The sequence below is a fragment of the Oreochromis niloticus genome, linkage group LG18, assembly GCF_001858045.2.
Source record: "Oreochromis niloticus isolate F11D_XX linkage group LG18, O_niloticus_UMD_NMBU, whole genome shotgun sequence".
Lineage (NCBI taxonomy): Eukaryota > Metazoa > Chordata > Actinopteri > Cichliformes > Cichlidae > Oreochromis > Oreochromis niloticus.
The window spans coordinates 297,165-305,302 of NC_031982.2; positions in this window are offsets into that span (position 1 = coordinate 297,165).

Below are 8,138 nucleotides of genomic sequence, written 5' to 3' on the forward strand. Positions count from 1 at the left end.
GAAATATTTGCTGCCTCTGGCTTCAAGTTTTCAGGGATTTAGATGAACAGCTTCTGTTTTAGCTTTCAGTGTCCATCGTGGTTAAAAACTTGTTAGTCTGTTTATTTATTCAGTCTGTGTTGAAATGAATAGTTTCTCAGGTGTATCAGTCAGCAATGTTATAACGATTGTACCACCATGAGGTATTTTAAATTAGTTTAATTCCTTGCTTGCAGATTTAGTGATTTACTCGTAGTTACACAGGCCTGGATTGCATCTCATCTTTGGCCTCCTGAGAACCGAGGAAAAATTAATCTTCCCATTAAACTTCTTTTGTGATTTCCTTCCTGTTTGGAGCTAAAACAGGCCACAAATTTAGTCTTGCCTGTAGGAAGACCAAACCGGAAAGGGTATTGGTGACCACAGTGAACACGTACGTCAAGTATTTTAGTATATTCCTACCACACAATTTCTCTTTGAGCTGACTCAGAGTTAACTATTTATTTTATATGTTAGAACAAAAATCAAAAACATGTTGGTTGTGCCAAATGACTCTAGTCCCCTAACACAATAAGCATTCCTGTCTGCTGACATGATCTGTTTGCACCAGCACCTTCAGGGGAATATCATTTTCTTTTAACTGGCACATCAGCAGGTGTCCAGAAGTGTCTTCTTTCATCATAAACATCCTGTGTGATACTGAAAAACATTCAATGCATTTGTATGCTTAATCATCCAGGTAAGTAAATTCCAAGAGGTTGATTTTGTCCATCTGGACGTCTTCAGTGGAAGAAACATTGTGAGGTCAGTTCCTGGATCATTAATATGCACATGTCCGACTGGATAACCGCTGCTCATCAACAATCACAATGAACACCGGTGTACCACAAGGCTGTGTGATGAGCCCTTTCCTCTACTCCCTCTTCACCCACGACTGCAGACCTGCTGATGGTTCTAACACCATCATTAAGTTTGCAGATGACACCACGGTGATTGGCCTCATCAGCGACAACGATGAGGCCGCCTACAGGGAGGAGGTGGATCATCTGGCTGAGTGGTGCGACACAAACAACCTGCTGCTTAACACCGAGAAGACTAAGGAGCTCATCGTGGACTACAGGAGGAATGCTGACCCACATCCACCCATCCACATTAAGGGGACGGCTGTGGAGCGTGTGAACAGCTTCAAGTTCCTGGGAGTCCACATCTCCGAGGATCTCATCTGGACGACCAACTGCTCCAAGCTGGTCAAGAAGGCTCACCAGCGCCTCTTCTTCTTGAGGACTCTGAGGAAGAACCACCTGTCCTCAGACATCCTGGTGAACTTCTATCGCTGCACCATCGAGAGCATCCTGACCAACTGTATAACAGTCTGGTACGGGAACTGCTCTGCCTCGGACCGGAAGGCGTTGCAGAGGGTCGTGAAAACTGCCCAGCGCATCGCCGGAGCACCACTTCCTGCCATAAAGGACATCTACAGGAAGCGGTGTCTGAAAAGGGCTGGGAAAATCATCAGAGACCCCAGTCACCCATCACATAGACTCTTCACCCTCCTGCCCTCTGGGAGGCGCTACAGGAGCCTCCGGACTAAGACCACCAGGTACCGGAACAGCTTCTTCCCCACAGCTGTCAGACTCCTGAACTCTGCCTCCTGACATCTGACCCACGTTAAACTCATGGACTGAACATACACACACCCACAACCACTAGCACTTTATCACTATCACAATTATCCTAACTGCACTACTGTATAGTTCTGTGTAAATAATCATTCTGTACATACGATAATTTTTAATCCTACAACTGTTTATAACTTGCATAGTTCACATTTCTGTATAACTGTATATCTCAGATTTCTGTATAGTTTTTATTTCATATTTATATCCTGTTCATAGCCTGTACATAGCTTGTACTCACTACAGCCTGTACATACTTATAGTTATAGCATATTCATAACATACTTCATACCGTGTACATTATAACATACCATAATAGACCCATTTCTGTAATATACTTACACATCTATATTATTGCTAATATATATTGTAATATATCTATATCACGGCTAAAGCACTTCTGGATGGATGCAAACTGCATTTCGTTGCCCTGTACCTGTGACATGTGCAATGACAATAAAGTTGAATTCTATTCTATTCTATTCTAAATTGTCATGACCACCGATCAATGGCCATGAGTACCATTCACAGAGAGTTGGGGAATGGCTGCAATCACAGCATTGTAAGATGGTGACAGATGTACCCTTAGGCCCCCTCCTCGATTCAGAGATGGTCTTTCCCTTTTCACGGAAATGGCCTCCTTGATTCCTCACTCAAACCAGCGTTCCTTCCTGTCCAGGATTTGCATATTAATGATCAAGGAACTGACCTCACAGCCCATTGTTCATTCAACATGCCATATTCACCCAAGCACTTTCTTCTATGATTTTAAGTGCTTACTAACTAACATTCACACGCATTGATACTCTGATGGCTGCATCGCAGAGCAACTTAGGGTTAGTATCTTCCCCAAGGATATTTGGCATGCAGACCAGGAGAGCCAGGGATCAAAACACCAACCTTCCGATCAGTAGATGACCTGCTCTACCTCCTGAGCTACAGTTGTCACTGATGTCAGAGAAGAAATTATTCTCCGGATCTGTGTCCTTCTCCAAGCCCAGTACAGTGTGTTGAATTGTTCCCTGTGCTTTCCTGTTGTTTTGTCAGATGTTAATTTATGAAGAAGTCTGTGTAGGTTCTCAGTCATCCAGGTCATCATAGTCTAAGGAGCTTGGAAAGAAAAGCGTCTGGACTTCTTTAAGTTGCTTGAAGACGTTTCACCTCTCATCCAAGAAGCTGCTTCAGTTCTAGGGTGAACTGGTGGAGAGTCCCAAATTTAAGCCCTGTGGGAGTGTGTGTCCCTCCCCCCTCCGAGAGGGACAAAGGACCCCCTAGCCAAGGTGTGAAAACAGGCGTAGGCCACGATCAGCCAGGGTTTCGGGTGAGCTCATTGGGAAACCTAGCCCTACCCTATCATGTGATTTCCTGAGGTCAGATGGCCCAGGATGTGAGTGTCTACCAATTTGAAGGTCAGTAGGTCAATGACCCAGAAATCCCAGTTTGCACCCCGAGTTGCTCGCAGTGCATCTATGGGAGTGTGACTGGTAAATGGACCAATTCTTATACAGCACTTTTCTACTCTATCTGGGCACTAAAAGCACTTTACACAACTTGCATACATTCACGCAAGCTCTTTTTCCTATCTACCATTTGTACTTGATGCATCAGAGAGCATTGAGAGGTTAGCATCTTGCCCAAGAATATTTGACATGCAGACTGGAGCAGCCAGGGATTCAACCATTGACTTTCTGATTGGCACTTGACCTGCGCTACCTCCTGACCTACAGCCACCAGATTGTGTGGACAAATATGTGCATGTATGAACGTGTGTGAGACTGGGTGAATAAGCCTTGTAGTAAAAAGTAATTTGAGTTCAGTAGAAAAGCAGTATATAAGTACAAATCAGGTTTTACTATTTACTTCATCCTTACTGGCCTAGCTTCTCCTCCCAAGGTTAACAAGGACTGGAGACAGGACCCAACTGATCCAGTATAGAAGTCTCATTCTGATGATCCACATTATTGATCTGGCCAAGATTTTATCCCAGAAAACAAGAATTTTTAAAAAAGAAAGTGGACCGGAAAACTCTCAGAATGAAATATTGGAGCGCTGAGTATCATTTTCCCTGAGATACTCACTGTGGGTCATGGTAAAAAAAAAAAAAAGAAAGAAAAGAAAAAGAAGAAGAAGAAATGGAGAAAGAGAAAAGTTTGAACATCAAAGCTGATATGAAAAAGAAGAAGAGTTGCTTACTATAACATAGAGAAGAAAACAGATGGAGGACATGCAGCACATGATCTGCCAGCCACAGATGCAAGAAAAGAAAACACTCTGTTTCTGTAATTCTAATTCTGAATGTTTTGTGAACTGTAAATGATGACTAAAAGGAAATAAGAATAATCAGAATCAGTAGCAGTAGTGATATTCAGTTTAAAGGTTTTAATTTATTCTATCAATGTGACTGCTAATGCACACTGTGAGCCATGACTTTGCAGGATGAAGTTGTCAAAAGAAAACAAGGAATGGTAAATGGACCAGTTCTTATACAGCACTTTTCTGCTCTTCCTCTGCACTCAAAGCACTTTTTTTTTACAGCTTGTCTCATTTACACATACATACAAGCACTTTTCCTACATAAACACTTTCTATCCATCATCCACACACTGATCAATGCATCAGAGAGCAACTTGGTGTCTAAGGATATTTGGCATGCAGACTGGAGCAGCCAGAGATCAAACCACCAGTTAGTAGACGACCTGCTCTACCTCCTGAGCTACGGTCACCCCAACGAGTGGAAAAGGAAGCAACCTGAGAAAAGTCAGCTGTTAAGAAATGCTAAGACTGGTTTGGCTGTCAGAAGCTAATAAAGACAGATGTGACACTCAAAGCTGCTGTACCTGTCTTAATCCTGGGAAGTCTGCTGGCATGCTGCATTTCTTTGTTCTAAATATGAGATTTTAAAATATGAGACATGCAGTATGCAAAACAGAAGTCAGTAGTTACATCACAGACTGTACGTTGTTAAACATGTTGCTTTGAGAGCTCAGTTGCTTGGATCTGCTTGCTGCTGTTAGAGATTTCTGCCGCTTAGTCTAAACGGAGACAAGGTGAGATGTGCACACAGTGGGGGAGTCGAGACCAAAATCCACTTTGTGCCTTTATTAAATATGAGACCATCATTAATCAGGCTCATATGTTTATATTTAGGATATACATGTATATACAGGGTGGGCCATTTATATGGATACACCACAATAACATGTGAATGGTTGGTGATATTAAAGTCCTGTTTGTGGACATTAGTATATGTGAGGGGGCAAACTCCTCAAGATGGGTGGTGACCATGGTGGCCATTTAGAAGTCGGCCATCTTGGATACAACTTTTGTTTTTTCAATAGGAAGAGGGCCATGTGACACATCAAACTTATTGGTAATGTCACAAGAAAAACAATGGTGTGCTTGGTTTCAACATAACTTTATTCTTTCATGAGTTATTTGCAAGTTTCTCTTTGTTCACAGCCATTGACATGTCGAAGAGGTTAACACGTGAGGAGCGGATCGAAATCGTGTTGATATCTGGTGAACGCAGTAACCGGGTCAATGCAGCAGATTTCAATGCAAGACACCCTACGAGACCACCCATCTCCCATGCTACAGTCAGCAAACTGCTTGCTAAGTTTCGTGAAACTGGTTCAGTGTTGGATTTGCCAAAATGTGGACGCAAGAAAACTGTCACTAATGAAGAAACATCAGTGGCTGTCCTAGCTTCATTCAGCAAGAGCCCACAGCGTAGCACTCGCCGCATGTCACTGGAGAGTGGCATTAGTCGAACATCCCTTCGGCGGATATTAGCTACTCACAAATGGCACCCTTACAAACTCCAGCTACTGCAGCATCTCAACGAGGATGACCCAGATCGGCGCACAGAATTTGCAGAATGGGCAAAACAAAAATTGGAACAGGACCCTCAGTTCACGCAGAAGAGTTTGTTCAGTGATGAGGCAAACTTTTATGTGAATGGTGAAGTTAACAAACAAAACCACCGCTATTGGTCTGACACTAACCCACATTGGATGGATCCCTCCAAGACTGTTGGACCAACAAAAGTGATGGTTTGGTGTGGTATATGGGGCACAACGATAGTGGGTCCATTCTTCATCAATGGAAACCTCAAGGCCACTGGATATTTGAAATTGCTACATGATGATGTGTTTCCCTCTTTATGCACTGAAGCTGGCACGTTCCCTGAGTTTTTCCAGCAAGATGGTGCACCACCACATTATGGGTGCCAGGTCCGAGCATTCCTAGATGAACAGTTTCCTGGAAAGTGGATTGGTCGTCGTGGGCCAGTTGAATGGCCCCCAAGGTCTCCCGATCTGACCCCCTTAGACTTTTATCTTTGGGGTCATCTGGAGGCAATTGTCTATGGTGTGAAGATACGAGATGTGCAGCACCTGAAACTACGGATACTGGATGCCTGTGCTGGCATTTCTCCTGCGGTGTTGCTATCAGTGTGTGAAGAGTGGGAGAAGAGGGTTGCATTGACAATCCAACACAATGGGCAGCACATTGAACACATGTTATAAGTGGTCAGAAACTTGTAAATAACTCATGACAGAATAAAGTGACGTTGAAACCAAGCACACCATTGTTTTTCTTGTGACATTACCAATAAGTCTGATGTGTCACATGGCCCTCTTCCTATTGAAAAAACAAAAGTTGTATCCAAGATGGCCGACTTCTAAATGGCCACCATGGTCACCACCCATCTTGAGGAGTTTGCCCCCTCACATATACTAATGTGCCACAAACAGGACTTTAATATCACCAACCATTCCCATGTTATTACGGTGTATCCATATAAATGGCCCACCCTGTATATCAAACTGTTTGCCTTTCTCAGTCCAACCTGAGCTTTCTGTCAAATGTCATCATCTGTAAGTTTTTCTTCTGTTATAACAACGGCCTCATCCGTTGGTGCCACAGCTCACTGAAAGTTGTGTAAGTCACATGCTGTGATTTTCATAGTCACTGAATCTTAACTCAGCTGAACGCTTGGGGCAAGACAGCACTCTCCATCAAAACACCAATGAGAGGATATCAAAGAATGGTGCTCATCCATCTGAAGGCTTTCAAAGAATGAAAGAATGAATAATAAAGGCACAGTGAAGCTGTTCTGGTGGCACACAGTGAGATCAAGCTAACAGTTCCCTCACAGCCTGAACTGACCACGCTATTTTTACGCCGATTAACTGCACATGTGAATGTTAGCATTCAAATATGTGAAAGCTAGTTTGTCAGTTTTTAGTTGTAAAGTAGCAGGAGGAGTTATTCCTACCGCCCCAAATATTATTATTATTTATTTGTAGCACAAATGTATAAAACTTTGTGTTTGTGGGTCTTTGTGTTCAGAGATCTCATTAGTAACGAGGAGTTTGTCAATATCATCTACATCACGCTGGCCATGCTCTGCATTATTTACTGTTAGGACTAACTGGCTTAAGAGTAGATTGCAGAGAAGAGGGCAGCAGTGTGTCAGAGCTCAACCACAGATTGTTTGCTTTCCAGCTGCTCTCAGGTGAAAGAGAAACTCACTACTCTTACATCACACGACTAGTTCAACCACCAGTGCAATGAGCTAACTAGGTAGCTCCTTATGATCCTCCAGCTTCAGGAAATCACACCAACATCTTTTGAGGAACACGATAAACACAAGTTAGGTTTTACCACACATTGTTGCCCAGTCATTGATTGTGAAGCTACTGTATGAAAACACATTAATGGATTGATATGGAACTTTCATGAGCTTTCAGCAAGTGTTCATATACTGTTATTGTCATTTTTAACAAGCTACTAAGTTCATCTCTGTCTGCTGAGCTTCATCCTTTCTGTTAAAAATGTGATGTTCAGTATCTTCAGTGCATTCTGTGTGAGTATTGCAACATCATCCTACTGGTGCTGATTACATGCCACAGTCTTTTACCATGAATGACCTGTTAATCCGTGTTACTGAAGGAAAAGCTCACCACTTTGTAAGAGCCTCCACACACACAGTGCAGTCATAGAGAAGTTTTAGTTAGTTCTAGTTAATCATTTGGAAATGAACAATAAAAGCTGAGTGTTTTTAGCCAGTCCCAAGAAACTACAGCCCAGACTAAGATGTGATAGTCCTGACATTGCATAACTCATGACATCATAGACATAATTAGTTGTTGAATTAATGTTCTTGTGTTATGAGATATACATGCACTGGTGCTTTTTCATGATTAATGTTCATTCATTTACCATTACCATAAAGTGTTTCTGCGATCTGTGTGTGTGTTGTAACTTGTATTTCGTGGATCAAATCCCCCTCTGTTTGAGGTTCAAGTTCCTGTAGAAAAACTTGCACCGCGTTGTAAAGTGTGCCACATGAAAGGACTGAACCAGGAGCTTCTCCTTAGCGTCTCCACAGGTCTCTCAAACACTGAGAGAAGAGCTCAGTGCGGCCAGGACGCTCCGAGCAGCAGTTCAGCTGCAAGCCGTTGATCTGGAGCTGTCCTT